This window comes from Peromyscus eremicus, chromosome 23 (genome assembly GCF_949786415.1).
Source record: "Peromyscus eremicus chromosome 23, PerEre_H2_v1, whole genome shotgun sequence".
Lineage (NCBI taxonomy): Eukaryota > Metazoa > Chordata > Mammalia > Rodentia > Cricetidae > Peromyscus > Peromyscus eremicus.
The window spans coordinates 15,114,882-15,135,257 of NC_081438.1; positions in this window are offsets into that span (position 1 = coordinate 15,114,882).

Genomic DNA, 20,376 nt, shown 5'->3' on the forward strand with positions numbered 1-20,376 from the left:
GGCAGCTGGCATTGAAGGTGTCACGGGAGAAATGGATCCTTGCTCCCCACACACCATTCACAAAGTCCCTGTGATAGCGGACACCGCCTGCCACATTTGTCCACCCCACAGTGCCCAGTGAAACTCCAAGAGGGAAGTGCCTCCATCTCCCTGCAAACAGAACACTGCACTGAGGCAGACGGTGAGGATCAGCCCTCTGCCCGGCCACACCACCCTCTTGCCCTGTGCTTGCTGCCAGCCTGGGCTGAGCCACCCTGAGTCACCTCAATGTGTCCAGTCTGCAAAACGGGGTGACACCTCATCACCCCTTCACCCTCCACACCACACCCCCAGCTTTGTAGCTCTGCATTCTGAGATGTTGATCCCGACCTCCCTCTTGGGACCATCCCACAACTGGAGAAACTGAGGCTCACGGAGAGGAGTGGAGGGGTATCACCAGACACTATACCTAGAAGCCCTTACAGCCTAGCTCAGCATGTGCTTGGAAGCCAAGGCCACAAGGGAGAAGGGGGTGAGAGGACCCACCACTATACTCCAGGAGTGGGCAGTACTGACTTCAGCCTGGTCCCGGTGGAGGTTTCTGTCTGGGGACATGAGCCTGTGACTCTCCCAGCTCCACTGGGGTGACAAGGCTGTGTCCATTGTCACTGTGACCCAGGGACTCCAGATCACACATACACAAGCGAGCCTGCCCATCACTCAGGGCAGCACTCAGGGGCATCCCCGGGCCCATGCCCGGCCAGGAGCAAGGCCCTAGAGCACAACTCCTCATCTCGGCATAGGGTGAGGTCCCAATTCCAATTCTCCCACTGCTACTTTCCGGCTGGCTTAACATCCCATCTCCGTCTGGGAGTGTCGCTTGTGGAAGCCAAGCAGACAGATGAAGAAAAAATGAGGCCGCTTAGTAAAGAAACATTAGGGCCAGGGAGATGGCGCGGCAGTAAAGACACTGGCCACCCAAGCCGACGACTGCAGTTCTGTCCCTGAGACCCACATAGCTTTAGGAGAACTGACCCCTGCAAGTGTCCCCTGACCTCCACACATGCGCCATGGCAGATGTGCGTGGGTGTGGGTGGGTGGGTGTGTGTGTACACTCCACATACACACACACACACACACACACACACACACACACACACACACACGATAAATGTAATTTTTAAAGTATCTGCGTATGGGTGTTTTGACAGCATGAATGTCTGTGCACCACTTGTATGCCAGTATCAGAAGAAGGTGTTGGATCCTCTCTAACTGGAGTTAAAGACGGTTGTAAGCCACTCTGTGGATGCTGGGAATCGAACCTGAGTCCTCTGCAGGAGCAACAAGTGCTCTGAACCACTGAGCCATCTCTCCAGTCCCCAAAATAAATGTTAAATTAAAAATCAGAAAAAAATCTTAATTGGTTTTCACATGTATTTATTGAGGTGAAATTCATGTAACAAAATCATTACAAAGTGAGTAATTCAAGGGTGTTTGGTACACCCAACGCTGGAGAACCATTATTATCCAGTTCCAGAACAGTCCGCCACCCTAAAAGTGACCCTGTCCACACTGAAGTCTCTCAAGTACCCGCCCCATGGCTCCTCTGTTCTCCATGGGTTTGTCCTTTCTGGATGTCTCAACGGCTCACACACCTTGGAACTTGAGTACTCTTTTATTCCATGGTAGTCCATATCGTGCTGGGGGGGGGGGGACGGACAACACGTGGACAACACAACACGTGGTGCTTCGTTCCATTTTGTGGCTGAGTAATATTCGACTGTGTGAACAGGTCAATTACATCATCTTTTAAAAATGCATCATCTTTTAAAAATGCATTTATGGCCGGGCGGTGGTGGCGCACGCCTTTAATCCCAGCACTCGGGAGGCAGAGCCAGGTGGATCTCTGTGAGTTCGAGGCCAGCCTGAACTACCAAGTGAGTTCCAGGAAAGGCGCAAAGCTACACAGAGAAACCTTGTCTCGAAAAAAGCCCAAAAAAAAAAAAAAAAAAAAAAAAAGCATTTATGTTTATTTTATGTGCATGAGCGCTCTGCCTGCAACTACGTAGTACGCGCACCACATGCATGCTGCATGCGGTGCCCACGGACGTCGGAAGAGGGCATCAGATCCCCGGAACTGGAGTTACAGGTGGCTGTGAGCTGCCGTGTGGCTGCTGGAAACCAAACCTGGGTCCCATGGAAGAGCAATCAGTGCCCTCAACTGCTGAGCCATCTGTCTTTCCAGTCACATGATTATGTATTTTTAAATGAGAAAAAGAAATGTGTTCGAAATAACGGCAGGGCGGGGAGATGGCTCAGTGGGCAAAGTGTTTGCTTCCCACCTGTGGGGGACCTGAATGTGGACCCCACCCATACGATGAAGCCAGGTGTGTTGGCATGCACCTGTGCCCCAGTGATGGCAATACGGGAGGTTGAAACAGGAGTCTTGAATCCCCTGGCTGGCCAGCCTAGCATACTCGGAACATTCCAGTGAGAAGGAATCTGCTGCCCTCCGGCCTCCACATGCACGATCCACACACAAAAGAAACAGCTCGTCAAAGTGTGCTTAAAATTCATATACACACAGACACATCAGAGGATTGTGAGCTGGAGAAGCAAATCTCTTCCTAAGAACTTGTGAAATTTTATACCAAGCCTCATACCAATAGTGGAAGCTGGTCAATGGAAGGAGCCAGCCAACGGGTGGGCAGGGTCTGTGGGAGCCACTGGCCCCACCTTGTTGTAACTCCTCCATTCTCTCCCACCCCGCTCCCCACGTAGGACTACCTGGGGCCTCCTCCTACCAGGAGCTGAGACCTGTCTGGCAGAAGTAGACACCATGTTTGAGGTAGGTGGGAAGAAGGCCCACAGGTGAGAAAATGTAGCAAGAGATGGGGAAGCCCCAGTGAGGCAGCACAGAACCCCTCACTATCCCGCTGGCAGGACTGTTCCAAGCCAGAAGGCCCTGGGCTGGACTCCAGTTTAGGGCCTGGCCTTGGCAGTGATTGAAATGGAAAAAGAACCTCCACCCACAGCGTGCCTAGAACAAATCCAGCCTCAACCTACAGTGGGGGTATCGCCATTCCTGTTAGCCCTGAGAGCCACAGCAGCAGGGTCTCCATGCCAACACCTCCACCCTAGACATCTTAGAAACCGGTAGGGATGATTGTCGCTTTGCCCATGAGAGTCCCACACCATCCAAGTCCCCTCCCCACACAAGCTCTGAATGATCTGGCCATTAAAGCTTTCCCGCAGAGCATGCACAGAAGGCACAGGTTCTTTAGGACCAAAGCACACAGCTTCCCTCCCCCTGACTCTGTGCCCAGCCCTTCCCACTTGGTACCATAGCTTCCAGTCAGCTACAGTCAAGGGCTGCTGGATACACTGGGCAACTCCACTGCCCTCTCTGGGGGACTTTGTCCAACACATGGGGACACGAAAACTGAATATGTAAATAGATACACCATGGGCTTCCTCAACTAGGCACAGGCCTCAGGCTGCCCCACAGCCCTGGTCCCCAGCGCCAAGTCCCAGAGGCTGGCAAGGAATGCCAACAGGCCCCTAGCAGGGCAAGCAAGGAGGTGGAGGATAAAATCCTGCGCTTCCTCCGCAGGCCAGGTGACTCATGGCCTACCCAGCTTTTATCTCAGAGGAGATAAGCTGCCTGCTCAAATTCACGTTCGCGATCAAATGAACCCACTTAATCCCCATAGGGATCTGTGCTGGGCGGCTCCCAGGGCCTGCGGAGAAGGGCTACTGATGTCTGATGTTGCACAGAGGCCACACACCATGGGCTCCACATCCTGGGCAAGGCCACTCACAGAATCCTAAAGCAGCCTAGAGCCTTTCTCTGAATAGGGTTACTGGGGCCCAGGCGGGGAGACAATGGCAAACCCAGGCTGACTGTTCCTCACTGGACCACCTGCCCCCTCCCTCAGAATAACCCATGCCCACCAGACTGAAATGCCAAGACAAAGGTGGCAGGGTCAGGGCATCTGCAGGACCTGGCAGACCCCGGAAGCATTTCAGAGACAGAACCTTTGTAGGAACAGGCCTGGGCAGCAGCAGACTCAGCTGCGTGTGGCTTCTTCCCTGCCCTAGAAGACACCAAAGGGCCGTGGGAGGAGTGTGCCCCGAGGACACTGGGCAAAGTCTGCAGGCATTTCTGGCTGTTACAAAGGGGAGCTCTAGTGGGCAGAACCAAATACTGACTAGGATGGACCCACAATGCCCGCCCTGGGAATGTGAGCAGTGCCCAGCCTGAGCTAACCTAGGCTACATGAGACACCGTCTCAAAACACTACGGCAAGGAGGATGAGACAGAGAGCCCCTTCCCCCGTACACCAGGAGTTCCCTCAGAGGCCGGGCTATGCTCAGACTGTCTCTAACTTCCCCACTTAGAGGAAACATGGCTGCCAAGGCCCGAGCCCTGCCTGGCAGAGGCGTGCCTTGGCAGAGTGGTCTCCCAGGCACAGGGCAGGCACCTTCGGGGAAGGGCCCAAACCTATTCTCCTTTGTTCTCCAGTGTGTGCAGGAGGGTTCAGCGGTCTCTGCCCACCATGATCCACCAATCACGAAACACACGCTCCATGACAGACCCTACCCAGATGACATCAACCCAGAAGACACGGGTCTTGACACTGGTCTAATGACGATTGGGTCAGTGACAATGGCCGGTGGCTTGGTTCTGAAGTCCTTCTAGTTTCACAAGCCAAGAAAGGTAGCACTGTCTCATCTCTGTTTTACATACAGGCAAACTGAGGCAGCGTGATTTAAACACGCTGAGGGCTATGGGGGTGTGGTGAGAGAGGGAAGTCCGAGATTCCCAGAATGCCCTTGGGGTCTAAGGCCAACCTTCCTGAGCCTGGGAAACTCCAGGCTGGGTGGTACACAAAGCTGTCACTGTTCACCCACTGCTGACCTACAAACTGGCAGGGCCACATAGCTCGCTCACTGTGACAGCAGGCTACAGCATGCCTCACGCAGAATGACGAGACCCATGAACTCCGCCACGAGGACACGACGGAGCCCAGGCCAGGAGAGAAATACACCGGCCCGAGGAAGCAGAAAGATGTGGGTGGGAAAAGCCCACACCCAACCAAGGCAGCCTGGGCCAGTCTCCCGTGAGAGAAGCTGGTGGCAGTGTCCAATGAGCTCTATTTAAGGGCCTCATCTCCTTATCTCCTTGCCTCCTAGCCCAGGCTGGTAGACACAACCCACTTCCGCCCTGCAGCCTCTGCACCTAACCCCACGAGGGCACCCCCAGTCAGCCCAGCCTCCAGAGCTTGCCTGGGAGGCAGCCGGGGGGGGGGGGGACACTTGCATTGAAGGATCTCATTTCATTTAATTGCTGCTCCAGTTTCTGGCGACAGGCCCAGAGGCCTTGGGACAGGAGCATGCCAATTTCCGCCTTTCTCTGCAGCTGGGGAATTGGCCTCTGGGCACTGCCTGCAGCAGAGAACCCAGGGCACCTGCCCCTCGGAGACAAGGCCATGGCTAGGGGAGCGCATCCTGGAGAAGCAACTGCCCTCGGTCATGGGATAAGCTAGAGACACACTGTTCCCTGGCCATCCACATGGGGCTGGGTACACACTGGCTCTGAGGGAATAAAATACAAAGAGAGAACGTAAGACCACAGACCATCCCCCTGCCTCCCCCAGCCTCCCCCAGCCTCCCCAGCCTCCCTGCCTCCCTTTCAAGGTGTAGTTCTCTCCTGTTGCTCCACATCCTGTTGCCCAGATCCCAGGACATAATGACCACCAATGTCCTGGGTCAGGGACAGCCACCATCCCCAGCCCTAAGCGCGCACTGGCTCAGCATGGGCTTCCTCTTTGGTTGTAACAAGTGGCATGACCGGGCAACAGATAAAAATCCATTTCCACTCTCGGTTTGGGGGTGAGAGCCACAAGCGGGGGGTGGGGGGGTGGGGGGTGTCGGGGGGGGGCTGGCCCACCCACAGCTAGGGACATAGAGCATTGCTCCCCTCCTTCCTCAGCCCTGCCTCCAGCCTTTTTGCGAAGACCCCATCCATACACATAAGATCACCTCACCCACCCCCGGCTCCAGATTCGAACCCAAGTCCCACCTGCAGCCTCTACTCTCCCTTGCCATTTGTCAAAATATACAGCATCCAACACTCGGCATTATTTGGGGATTTATTCTTCTAAAGGCTCCAAAATAAGCGCCTCAGGGCCTCGAGGGAACTCCCAAGGCCACGCCCCATCAATCGTGAACCCTAACATCTGATTTTGGGGTCCAGGTAATTCAGCCTCTCCATTTCCACAGGGCACAGTGGGCGTGCCCAGATCCGCCGCCCGTATGACGCAGACCCATCCCCAGGAATGCACTCTAGCCTTTTTTGAAAATGTGACTCTGGTGGAGCCCATCACTGCAGACCTTGGCTCTACGTTGACAAGAAGTAACTATCAATCAGTGTTCTTGAGTAACTGTTTTCGAGGTTTGGGGTTTTGTTTTTCTGACCAGTCATGAGACCCACCACAGCCACAGGAAATTCTCTCCTCCCCACCCCCGCCTGCACAGTTGAGGCCACAGGAACAATACTTGGCACCAGAGAAGCCTCTTAACCTCTGTGAGTCCTCCAGGCATCACCAGGCCAGGTGATGGAGCCTGCAAGGCACAGCTGGGCAGCGGGGTGAGGCACATGTTGGGAAGCTTCCAGAAGGCCAAGCGGCCGGCAGGAATGAGGACTGGAAAGGCTGTGGGCTAGGATGGGGTCTCACAGCCACTCAAAGATGCTCAGACAACCCTGGCCCTTGGACCACCACGGAACCAGGTCCCCTATGGCAGTACTGAAGGGACAAAGGCCAACCGTGGTCTGTGACAGGCAGAGTGACAACTACCACCCAACACTGAAGGCTGACCCAGGGCCCCATGAAGCCCTCTCTTGCTTCAGAGCCCATTCTGTCACCTTCTGGTAGGAAAATGGGGGAAGCACTGTCCACAGGTCAGAGAGGGTATGTAGGTAGTAGATGTAGCACAGCAAAAAGAGATGGCCTCTGGTGCCAAGGCTCTCCCACAGCATCACCTTGTCAGCTCCCCCTGCCCAGAGCAGCAATGCCCCATCGACGCCAGCTCCTCTCTCCCAGCTGTACACGTTTCAATGACTCCCAAACACTCTTTCCAGCACCCAGGGGGCCCAGATGCCCAGCCAAGGCAATCGAAGGCCCAGAGAAAGCAGCACAAATCTGAAGGTCACACAGCAAACCTGCAGTGTGGCCCCTGCCTTGGTGTTCCCACAGAGCTGTGACAAGGACAGGAACAGAACCCAGGTGCCAGGGGACACAGCGGGGGACACAGTGGGGGAATGCAGCTTCCTGTCAGTGCTGTGGCTGCTATTTATAACTGACGAGGAGAAGCTGAGAGAGCAGGGTCAGCCTCCCACACTGCAGAGCCAGCCAAAGCCCTGGAGCCTTGGAGGGTGACCCTGAGAACAAGCTGCAGTGACCAGAGAGGCATGAGGGCAGGGGACTGTCCCCGGCCACTCAGAGGGAAGGACCCCAAGGATGGATCTGTACTACCCGGGCCACCTGTCACCCAGGAAAGGGCACAATGGTAACACTACTGTGCACCTCAGTTTCCCTATCTGAAAAACAGAGAACTGGGCACTCTAATGGCCGAGGTTTAGTGACCCAGGACAGGCACTGTAGACTTCTGATATACCCAACCTGCTCTGCACCAGAGCAGAGAGATGCCTCTGGCACGGATACCCACCGACGTCACACCAGTGTGCACACCTGTTCCCAAGAGTCAGGCATGGGCAGGCCAGTGGATACAAGGATCGCATCCACCCACGCACATGCCAGGCTGTTAAAGGCAGTCACCCACTTTACAGATTCAGACACTGAGGCTGGGCGGCACCTAGGCTGCTCCACACCAGCCCAGAGTCGGCACAGTCTTGGGGAAAGAGCACACTGGACCCCTGCACCGAAATGCTGACAAAGACATCAGACATGAGGACAGATGGGAGGAGACTCAGACCCCCGGCAGTCCTGGGGCAGGTGCCCTGTGCCCACCATGTAGTCTCACCGTTCTAGAACTTGGGGTGTAGCTGGGGTGACAGACAACACCACGCGTTAGAGGACAGAGGATAGCTGAGCTCAGCCAGGCAAGGGTGTAACGTCCTGACAAACCAGGAGAGAGCCTCAGGACAGGTCATGTGGGGAGCAAAGCTGGGGGCAGGGGGGCACCTCAGGCAGAGAATACGCAAGGGCCCTGGGGTGGAGGCATACGGAAGGAGAATCAGCTGAGGCCAACGTGGCAAGCGCAGAGGGAGCACGGGGCAGAGGCGGTGAGCACCGGAGCAGGCCTGGCCAGCCACTGTGAGGCCTGGCCCTGCCACTGAGCCAGCCAGGTCAATCTGACTTGGCTTTGTGTGAACGTGGGTGGGTGTGTACACACGCATGGGAGGTCAGAGGACATCTCAAGTGCTGGTTGTTCAGACCCTGTCCGCCTTGGTTTTTTTGAGACAGGATCTCACACTGCGGAGTGGGGCTTTCCAATTAGGCCAGGCTGCCTGGCTGCCTAGCAGATCCTGTCTCCACCTCCCAAGCACTGGGATTATTACAGCAGGGGTTCTCAGCCTTCCTAATGCTGTGACCTTTTAATACAGTCCCTTGTGTTGTGGTGACCCCCATCCATACAATTATTCGGTTGCTACTTCAATAACTAATTTTACTACCGTTATGAATCATAATGTATGCAGGATATCAGATGGGAGACCCCTGTGGAAGGATCGTGTGAAACACCCCCCCTTGGGGGTCACGACCCCCAAGTTGAGAACCACAGGATTCGAGGCTCACATGTCCAACTTTACATGGGGACTGAACCCAGGTCCTCCTGTTTGCGCGGGCAAGCCATCTCCCCAGCCTGAGTTTCTGTTTTTACATCCTTTTGTGTGTGCTCATGTAGAGGGGGCGTGGGCCACAGCATGTATGTATACGCCTAGTAAGTCAATTCTCTCCTTCCACATTTACGTGGGTTCCAGGGATCAAACTCAGGTCACCGGGCTTGTTAAGACAAGCACCTTTACCCGCTGAGCCGCCTCACCAGCCATGTTGGGTTTTCTCACCATCAGCCCAGACTGGCCTCAATCGAATCTGTGATTCTTCTGCCTCAGCTTTCCAGTACACAGATTCCCAGCATCATACACCGCCATACCCAGCTTGACTGAGGTTTTTAACAGCACCTTATGGTATGGATGGCTAGGGCCACTGCTGAGAAGCCATCCACTTCCCAGAGTGACAATGGAGAGGAGCAGCCCCCCCCCCCCCAGGTACTCACGATTCTTTATGGTTTGGGAGCCAGACGTCCACAATCAAGAGCGGGGCTGGTCCTTCTGGGAATCCCATGAAAATTCATCCTTAGCTTGTTCCCAGCAGCCTGCAGTCCTTGGCAGTCCTGTCTCTGCCTCTGGCTCTGTCCCATCTTCTGTCCACATGTCTTCATGTCAGCCCCTCTTATGAGGATACCACGTTGCAATCAGGGGACACCCCGCTGCAACATGACTTCACCCTAAAGAGTGATGTCCACGGTGCCTCTTGCCACTGAAGGTCACATCCTAGGGTTCTCTGAAGAACTTGAGTAGGAGGGAGACACTGGTCAACCCAGGCTAGAGCACGGTCCAGGCATAGAAAACAGACGGGGACAGGAAGCTGGCAAAGGTGGACCAGGCGGACTGAGGCCACAGCCTCAGTCTCCCAAGTTTCAGCAGGGACCACCCAGGAGCTAGGCAAACCCCTAGGACTTGAGGGTCTCCAAGAGTAACACCCCTCCAACCTCGTGGCCAACTCAGCCCTCCCACAGCAGGCAGGTCTCGTCAGCCCTATGAGCTGTTCGGTGTCAAGCAGGTTGCTGTAGCCATGGAGATACCAGGGGATGGTCTCAGAGTGACTCAGGAGGACTGGAGAGGCTAGCATGAAGACACATGGGCCTGAGACATCTCTAGGCCTGGCCTCTGAGACTCAGGAGGTCCCCAATAGAGGACCTCCGCACACAAGACCACAAAGGTAACTCCAGCGCGGCCCCCACCCTCCAGCAAGGAAGGCAGGATCTTCCCACTAGGGTACGCAGTATGAGAACAGACCTCTCTACGGCAGTAAGTGGGACAGACGTTCAGGAGGTAGAGGGTACCTGTAGGGTTGCCTTAAAAGGGCTGAGCTAGGAGGTGACAGCAGGCTTGAGGGTTAAGGAAGGAGCCTCAGGGAAGCTCTATGAGTCCCACAATAAGAGCAGAAGCCCAGGCTAAAATAAGGGGGTCCCTGGCGCCCTCTTAGCCAACTCAGATTCAGGGAGACTGAGGTCCTGCTGAAGACAACAAGGGGGTAGGTATGTCCACTGGCCCTGGCTCATGGGCCCGGAGCAGCTGGTTCAGGTCTGTAGAGCAAAAGCTCCCTGGCTCCTTTCTCTCCTTCACACCCTGCAAGGTCCCCACTCTGCTCTAAGTCCATGCCAGCCACACTGGCCTGTCCAGACCCGGGCTGGAGCAAATTCCTCAAGGACGCAAACCACACACAAGTCACAGAAAACCAAGCGCACCCAAAGACAGAAAGGGAGCCCAGCCACCAGCCCCAGGACAACTGGCCTGAGGGGTGGGGGCAGGGAGAAAGGGACACAGACTGATCTTCTAAGGCCACCTGTACAATAGAGACTGACTCCCGAGGCCACCTGCCAAGGAGCAATTAACCCTGGAGGCCACTCAGGCCAGCAGAGACTGACCCCAAGGCTACTTTCCCAAGAGATTGACCCTGGAACTTACCCAAACCAGGAAAGACTGACCCCAGAGCACCTGGATGCTGTAGTCCCCCTCACAGACAGCCCCATATCAGTCCCAGCCTTAATTCCAGCTCCAGCCACCCCCTGGGGCTCTCAACCGTCTCCCTTCCATTCCAGTGCTACACAGGGGGGTCAGAGGAAGCAGAGGCACCCGAGAGCATCTGGGGCAGTACCTGAGGGTCCCTAGGCACCAACGGATGACATCCCACCCCAGGGCACATTCTTCCTCAGGCTCTAGAAGCCACTAAAAGTCACTCTCGATCCCCCAAGGTAGACAGGAATCCAAAGGTGCTTGCTCCGAGTTTAACTTGCTAAGCCACGCCCCAGTCAGCCTCAGTTTCCCCCAGGGAACATCGGTGGGAAAAGCACCCTCACCCCCACCACACTCAGAGGACAGCACCTTCCTCCTAGACCTCAGCACTGAGGCAACTCTTAGGAATCCCCACGATAAGATAAAAATCAATGCTGGAAGCTAAAACAAAGGAATCCTGGCCCAGAGTGATATGGATAAAAAACCCAAACACAGACCCATGCTACTAAGGGCAGGCTTGCAGATCTGCCTTTGAGCTCCCAAGCCACCAAAGCAAAGAGGAACACAGGGCAGGTTAAAAACTGGTGACAATTCTAAAAATGCCATCAAGTCACTCAGAAACCACTGAGTGCTCTACACGAGGCGACAGTATTTAAGAAGCAAGTGCTCAGGCCCAAAGTCAGTGACCTCCTCATTTCCCACTGAACACAACAGTCGGGTACAGCCAGCAGCCCAAGCCTGACTGGGCCAGGACCCAAGCAAGAAGCAGGAGTCTTGGGAACACTCAACATGACTTCCAGACCCCCTTGTCCAGGGCCTGCGTCCTCAAGTGCAAAAATCTGGGTCGGCTACAAAGAGGTCAAAGGACTCCCCAACACGCTCTGTTCCCGCTGGGTAGACCAGACTTTCAGAGCTGGAGCCCAACAAATATTGATGGACCCCAAAAGCTTCATTTCACACAATCATTTAAAAAAAAAAAAGCAAGCCTTTAATCCCAGAGCTCGGGAGGCAGAGGTAGGCAGACATCTGAGTTCTAGGACAGCCAAAGCTACATTAATGAGACCTCATCTTCCAGAGTATGGGGGCCATGCGACCATCACAACAGCCGAGGCACCCAGAGCACCAAGCAGTGGGTGGTACCCTCGAGACTGCACTGAGTACTCCAGAACACAGACCAGTATGGGCCAGGACATGCTAAGCAGTACACAATAGGGTCACGTATACAGTGCGACGCCAGGGACACACAAGAAAGTGGCTCATGCTCAGCCTGCCTGCACAACCCTGTGTGACTGCCTCGGGCATGGGACCCAAAGAGCTGTGAGCGGTAGGTAGCCACCCCCACACTCCCCACGGCCTTCCTTCTTCCCTATAGGCTCCTTTTATGAAACTGCTTTTCTAAGAGGTCAGGAGACTTCTGCCGTCTAGAAAGCCTTCCGTCTTGTAGCTGTGTATTTTATTTCGACAAACACACAAAAGGCAACAACATCCGCCACCAAACGAAGTGAGCAAAAGCTGTGTGTGGGAACATGTGGCAGCCAGCTGTGGTGACACATGCCTGTCATCCTAGCACTCACAAAGCTGGGCCGGGAGTTCCGGGCCAGCCTGGGCTACAGACTGAGTGAGACTCTGTGGGGGTTTGAGTGAGAATGGCCCCCACAGGCTCACGGGTTTGAATGCTTGGCCCCAGTTAGGGTAACTGTTTGGGAAGGATGAGGAGGTGTGGCCTTGTTGGGGGAAATGTGACACTGGAAGTCGGCTTTGAAATTTCAAAAGCCCACACCAGGCCCTGTCTCTGTCTGTCTCTTGTGTGTGTGTGTGTGTGTGTGTGTGTGTGTGTGTGTGTGTGTGTGTCTGTCTGTCTCTCTGTCTGTCTCTGTCTCTCTCTCTGTTTGTCTGTCTGTCTGTCTGTCTCTCTCTCTCTCTCTCTCAGGACGTAAAGCTCTCATCTACTGTCTGCTCCCCACCATGATGTTCCTGAACTAAACTTCAGAAACTGTAAGCCAGCCCCCAGTTAAATGCTTTCTTTCATGAGAGTTGCCTTGGACATGGTGTCTCTTCAGAGCAACAGAACACTGACAAAGACAGACCCTGCTGCTCCCCACCCCAAAAAAGGGAAAGACAAAAAATAGTCATGGCACATTACTTCATAGCAAAGAAGATAAGTTTCGCCAGGCGACAGCGCACGCCTTTAATCCCAGCACTCGGGAGGTAGAGCCAGGTGGATCTCTGTGAGTTCGAGGCCAGCCTGGTCTACAGAGTGAGTTCCAGGACAGGCACCAAAACTACACGGAGAAACCCTGTCTCAAAAAAAAAAAGCAAGTAAGTTTCACTTACAGGAGGCAGGTCCTCCCCAGAGGACCAGAGGAATACAAGCATACCAGGGTCCCAGCTGGGTCACTGACCACTGTGTCACCGTGCACCACCCAGTGCATAAAGACAGAGCCACCTACACATGGTTCACTCCAGCTGTCTGCTGAGCCTGGGAAAGGCGGAAGCAGGAGGGTGTTGGGACCTTGGCCCGGCAGAGCTGCCAGGCTCACAGCATGGTCCGAGGCTGCGCACAGCCACCACTGCTCCAGAAGAATGCCAGGCCTTCCAGCCACACTACCCACAGGCCTGGGGCTCCCAGTCCCACGGGCTTCTTGCTTCTCTTATCATTAATGATCAAGTTCAGCAGAGTCTGTCTTCTCAGCTACTCTGGAGTCCGAGGCAGGAAGACTCCAAGTTCAAGTCCAGCCTGGACAACTTGGCGAGAGCCTGTTTCATAAATAAAAAGGTAAAAAGAGAAGTCGGATGTGGCGCAGTTGACAGAGAACTTACCTAGCATGCACAAGGCCCTGGGTTCAATCCTGAGGACGACAAACTAAGAACCAAATTATTATAGTTCCTGCCCTAGGTGGTACCAACCTCACTTACTACAAAGCTGGAAAGGCTCAAAAGCTGGACGCTCTAGAACAGTGGTTCTCAACCTGTGGGTCATGACCCTTTGGGAGCCACATGACCATTTCACGGGGACTGCTGAAGACCACCCGAAAACATGGATCTTTACATTGCGATTCCTAACAGGAGCAAAATTAGAGTGATGAATTAGTATCATCATGAGAAACTGTATTAAAGGGTCAGCATTAGGAAGGTTGAGGACCACTGCTCCAGAACATTCCCACAACTAACTTTCCAGTGCCAGAGACTGGTGGGAAAGGGAGGCCATGCCGTGAGTACCAAGGTCATAGGGCAGAAGGTTGAGAACCAGGGGATCATCAAGCCACGCACAGGACAGGCAGACCCTCAGGACAGCATGGAGCACGGGAAGTCTGCATAACAGGGGGCGGGAGTGAGATACTTGTGCCAACCTCGCTCCTACACTCAGCTCCACCCCAGTGGCCACTGTGCCCAGGGCAACCCGACAGCCACCAAAGCCGTTTAAGTGAACTAAAATTAAATAAAGCCACCTGCTCAGTAGCTTGGCACTCTGGACACAATAGGAGCGGGAACTGAGTGACACACAGTTGAGTCACAATATGGTCTTTCCAAAGCACCCCTAAGGCAACCCAACTGTCAGGGTTCCAGAGGGAGGGGAAAACCGCCACATATTCCAGAAGGCACCATTCCCACCTCCATCCCCACAGCCCTCCCCTATCCTCCGAGCTACTATTGATCTCCAAGCAAGTTAATTACGGGGGGGGGGGGGGGGGGGAGGCGGGGGGGGGGGGGCCGGGACCTCAGCTTCCAGAACAGAGAGAGGCAGATAAGCCAAGAGCCACCAACCAGGGAGAAGGGAGGAGCCCTGAGTCTCCAGAGGGCAACAAGGCCCAACCTGGGGTCAAGGAAAGATGCTAGGCCAGCCAGACACTGGAGGAGCCTTCCTAGCAGCCCCTCAGGGGGGAGGATTCTAGACTAGGAGTGTAGATCAGTGGTACAAATACTTGCCTAGCACACAGGAGGCCATGGGCACTACAAAATAATAATAATAATAATAATAATAATAATAATAATAATAATAATAATAAATTTACAAGGAAAAAAGATGACAAACTGAATCCTGTCCAACCAAGGACACGAGTCCCCGTGACAAATTAAGTCTTTGCTCTCCAATGGGGACGCCACATACAATGACAGCAGATCCGAAGCCACGTGAGGACTCGTGTGACCCTCAAGACGTTAAGCAGTGGCAGCGGCACTAGCAGAGATGGTGGTAGCCCCATCTTACAGATGAAGAAACTAAGGCTTAGAGAGGTTCAGTAACCTCCCCTGGGCCAAACAGACTGATGCTGTATGGCTAAGCACCAAACGTTTACCTCTGCAATCCCCGCTAGTTTCCACTGGTGGAGGGCAGGGTTCCAACTTGACAGATAAGACCTACAAGTCCTATAGGCACCAGCCTGGGCACACCACCTTGTAAGCCCGAAGACTGTCTGGAAGTTTTACAAGCTTAGTCAAAGCGGATCAGGCAGCCTGTCCCCTGCCATGCTTCCGTGATCCTTTAGGTATCTACCAACCAGAAGGTCATGACCGGGCGGGGACCCAAGGGCAGGGCAGCGTGGAGTGTCTGCACTCCGCTCTACCTTAGAGGTGTCACCAAGAGAACTCTGACTTTGCTCACCACCCCCATTGGCACACAGTCCCCGTGACCTTGGGCAGCGGCACACTCTGACCTGTGGCACTCTCAGGAGCAGGATATCTGCAGGCAAGCACAGGTATGTCCCTAACCAGATTTCCCAGGGAGACACCGAGCTGAGGACTCCAAGCTTGCAGCTTTATGCCCTGTTAGACACCATGCTAAATAATTCAAACCCCTGTTTTCATTTCAAAATAAACACGGCCCTGTCGCCAAGGCAGATGCCAAAAATTTGCATGAAATGTTTGAGATAAAAATGAGACTTCAAAGAAATGCCAGCCTGCCGCTGGCACCGCCCCCTCTCCAAACCCTGGGAGAACGAGTTCCTAGTCTCCAAGCTGCCCTCCTCCCACAGCCCTGCAAAGACCAGCAGGTGCCGCCTCATGAGAAAGGTCCATTCCTGCTCCCATCCTCCCTGCAGCGGGGCAAGGCCAAAGCTGTCTGCTGCGTGACCCATGAACAACCCGGGTGTTAGCCCTGGCTTCCAAGGCCAGTCCCCAAACCTCTCTGGGCTTCTGTGACACCATCTATAAAATAGGACAGTCACATCCCCATAGCCCACCTCAGGATGTTCCGGTAGACTCATGCCTGGTGCACACACAAAGACACTTTTAAATGCTGGCACAGACAGTTAAGGGCTTTTCTGATGCTGGCGTGCACACAGTAAGCGCTTGCTGGATATGTCACCATTTTGCTCCTGCCATGCAGATCTGTCAGCTCATTCTGAATGGAATTCACCTGGCACACCGTTAGGTGGATTTCCTTAGAGGAGGCTCACCTGACCCTTCCCAACCTTCTTTTCCTACCCAACGGAGGTGGGTCTTCTGAGCTAACCCCACCACCTGGTCTGTGTAGCCCTGCCCTCCCCCAGACAGCTGCCTCAGCTCCCAGTTACACACACACACACACACACACACACACACACACCCCTATCCCCTGGGCATCTTAAGCAGGAATCACCAGCTCCTGTAAGCTGCCACCCTTGCAGGGAACTGTCCCTGAGGTATCACCTGGGGAGGCTGCTCTATGGTATTGGAGAGACATGAACAGGAAACAGCAGGGAAAATGCATACAGAGGAAAAAAAAAAAAAAAAGCCTCCAGCCCCTGCCAGCTGGATCACTCTCTCGGCTAACTGGGTGGTGAGAAGGTGCCGCCCCCCCCCATCACAGAGGTTAGCCCCAGGCTCCCCACCAACAGCTTAGGGTGGGACCCAGCTAGGAACAACCGGTTCGTTTCCAGCCTGGACTCCAGGGTCCCTGTGGAGAAGGGGATATGGAATGGCAAGCACCTGCTGGCCCAGAACAATCCCAGATCCAGTGGTGCAGCGGCTCAGTTCCTGTTTGCAGTGCTGGGGAACCTCTGGGAGGTGGCAGGGGTATTCATTGGGAGAAAAGAAGGGATTAAGCCATGAGCCCTCCCTAAGCGGGGGAGGGGCACAGCCCCAGGCGGGGTCTCCATCCCTCACCGGGGCCTGACAGCCACATTACCACGGACATGGGTTTATCAATAGTATTGATCCCTGGGCAAGCGTAAATAGCTCCGTGGGAAGAGGCCAGGTCTGGACAGTCCCTCCCAAGCCCACGTCTGGACCTGAACACCGCAGGCTGCCCTGGCACCCCAAGGCAACAGCGCTAAATTTCCAAGCAGGGCCACGGAATGCAGGCAGGGAAGCCAGGCAGTACCCGAAATGCCCTCGCTGCTACCTCCTCCACCACTCTGCAGCTCAGCTTAGCTGACAACTCTGTGTTTGCCTGTGTTCAATGGGCTGAGGCCTGGCCCTCCTCCATCCTGGGGGCCTCCTCCATCAGACCCTCCCAGCTCCCGAAGGTGGGGCTGACACTCCCCACGGGCTTCCCCAATCCGACGACAGAGCAGGGATGAAAATCCGGAAATAACAGTAGTCATAGTAACCTACCCAAGGACCCCTCTCTCTACACAGACTCGGTTCACGGAAGCACCCCAGACCTGAGAACTGTTTTTTTTTTTTTTAACCCTCACTCTTCAGAAGAGAGGGTGGGAAGCACAAACAGGTGAAGTCATCTGCCCCCATCACCGTCAGCCAGCCACGCAAGATTCGAACCCAGGGGCTGAGGGGCAGAACCAGCACGAAAGCTAAGGCCTCAGGCCACCTCAGGCTCGCCTCAGCCTCCCTGACTATCCTGCCCCCTCCTCAACAATTAAAAAAAAAAAAAAGGCCACCCACGAAGTCCCCAGCAGTGGCCTGAGATGCACCCCCCCCCCTACACGCGCCTGGCTTCAGAGACCCTTTCATCAAAGCAGCCGCAGGGACCAGAGCTGGATTCAAAAGGGCAAAGTCAAGGCCACCCTAACACTGCCCACAGAGCCCCCCCAGGGACCCTCCGCCTCCCACTTCTACCAACCCCCTCACACACATCCCTCCACCAAATCTGCAAAGGGAGAGGGAAAAAAAAAACCCGTAATCGTAATAAAACCAGTTCTCACCAACGGGGGGGGAGGAGAAGGGGAGGAAGGGAGGAGGCTGAGACTGAACGGATCCGCCCCCGCTGCCTGCACCAGACTCTCAGGGAGGGCGCGCGCACGCCGGCGGGTGGACCTGGCTGCGCGAATAAAGCTACAATGTAAAGATTCTGCAGCCGCCGCTGCTTGGCGCCCCCAGCTCCCGGGGGCCCCCGGGACCGCCCCTATGGACGCCTGCCTCGCTCTCCTCCCGCAAGGTCGGGAGGGGAGGCCGCTTCCCACGCGCGTCCGGGGGGCGCTGGGGCTCCGGGCTGCCCCACTAGGCTCGGATCTGCAACTTCCCAAACTAGTGGCATCCGAAGTATCCGCACAGCCAAGGGAAGGGAACAGGAGGCGGCGCCGCGTCACCGGAGGGGAGGGGGGGCGCGGCCGCCCACAGGGTCCTCGGGTCTCCAGGATGCGCCATCCTCGAGGGTCCCACATCCTGGCCTGCGCCATCCCCAGAGTCCCCGGAGCAAGCCGCCCGGGAGGGACCCCAAGTCTTCGGGCTGAGCAACCCACCCGAGAATCCGGGTCCTCAGGCTGCGCCACAACAGAGAGGGTCCACGGGTCCTGGCCTGCTCCATACTAAAAGGTCCATCAGTCAGTCCTCAGGCTGCGCCACCCTGCAGGGTCCGCGGGGCCTGGCCTTAGACATAACGAGGGTACCGGGGTCCTGGCCTAAATCACCCGCAGAGTCCCCGGGTCCTGACCTGAGCCACCCTGGAAGGTCCCCAGGTCCTGGCCTGCACCTCCCTGCAGGGTCTCCGGGTCTTAGCCTGTGCCATCTTAGAAGGTCTCTGGGTCCTGGCTTGTACCACCCCAGAAGAGTACCGGGGTCCCGGCCTGCACCTCCCTGCAGGGTTCCCCAGTCCTCAGGCTGCGCCACCCCCACAGGGTCCCCAAGTCCTTAAGCTGCGCCACCCCGGGGGTACCCAGGTCCCAGTCTGTACCGCCTGGAGGGTCCCCGGCTCTTGGCCTGTTCCATCACGCAGGGTCCCCGGTTCTCGGCCTGCTCCACCCGGCAGGGTCCCCTAATCCTGGCCTGCTCCATCCCGCAGGGTCCCGGGTGCCCGGGTCGCGGCCTGCACCGCCTTGCAAGGTCCCGGGAGTTCCCGAAGTTCCCGCGCCCCCGCGCGCGCCCCGCCGCGCCGCCTGTCCCCTCGGGGGCGCCAACTCCGCCGCGTGCGCCGCCCCGGCCCGGAAGCCACCCGCTCCCCGCCGCCCTCCGCGCACTCGGCCCGACTCACCTCGCCGGCGGCGGCACCGGGCGCTGGCGCCGGGCAGCGGCGCCGATCGGGCTCGAGGACACGGCGGGCCCGGGCTGGGAGCCTGCGGTCTCCGCCCGCCGCGCTACGACGCGGGGCCCGGGCGCGCGGGCCGCTGCGGGGCGCGCATGGCGGGCGCGGGCGGCTGGCGCGGGGACGGGGATGCGGCCCGGCCTGCGCTGCCCGCGGCTCCGCTCCTGGCGGCGAGGGGGCGGGGCGAGGGGCGGGGCCTGGTGGAGGCCCGCCCCAGCCGCCTTAAAGAGCCCGCGTGCACGCCTTCCAGGCCTGCGCACCCCGCCGCGGTGCGCGCACGGCGGGCAGCGTGTCTGACCGGAGGAAGGCGGAGCAAGCGGCTCCCCGCCCCCCTCCTGCTCCACGAACCCCAGAGACTTCACGGGAATCGCGTTTCAGCGATTAAATTATAACTCAGGAGTGTCGGGGGGGGGGCGAGGGGGGGATGCGGAGACGACGCCCCCGGGGCAGGGCCACCCACGGAGCCCGCAGAGACGCGTGCAGATGCTCAAAGACGCGCTGGGCCTCGCCTGGGGAAGAGATCAGCCCTTGGGGGAACCCTTGGCGGACCACAGCCAGTGGCGAACAGGTTCAGTGACTCGCATAGCAGATCCTGGAGAGGCCCACGCAAGTTCACAGGTCTCGGTGCGGTTCCATGTTGCAGGGCTCCATAACGTCCTAGAGTCAACACCCACAAGGAATTTTCCAGGATGCGTTCCTTGGCTGTGCTCTGAGCCTGTGATCCACCCTCGGACACACAACCAGGACCACTCAGCCCCAGTGGTAGCTTGCCCACAAGCTTCAGGGGCTCAGTGACACACCCCACAGTGGGCCCTCTCAGCCTTAGATCTTAACAGCAGCCAGGCAAGGGAACCCAGCCCTACAGCCGCCTCCTCCCTCCTCTTCTGCTTTCCCTAGACGCGTTGGAGAGTTTGAATTTTTTTTTTTTTTTTCAATTTAACTTTCCTTTTTTGGAGTGAAGTCTCAGCAGATTCGGTTCTGCCAACAAGAGAGCCTCTAGGGAGCAGGGGAATGGCTGTGGCGGGAGTGTGCGGTTGCCAGGGCAGGGGCCTCTTCCTCAGGGGTGCTGGGGGTTCCTGCACCCATGCAGCGGGTTCCCTCTCCACCCCTGAGCTTTGAATGGAACGTGGGGAGGGGGGCAGATGGTGGAGGGGGAAACCGAGCCTAAGAGTGGGAAAAA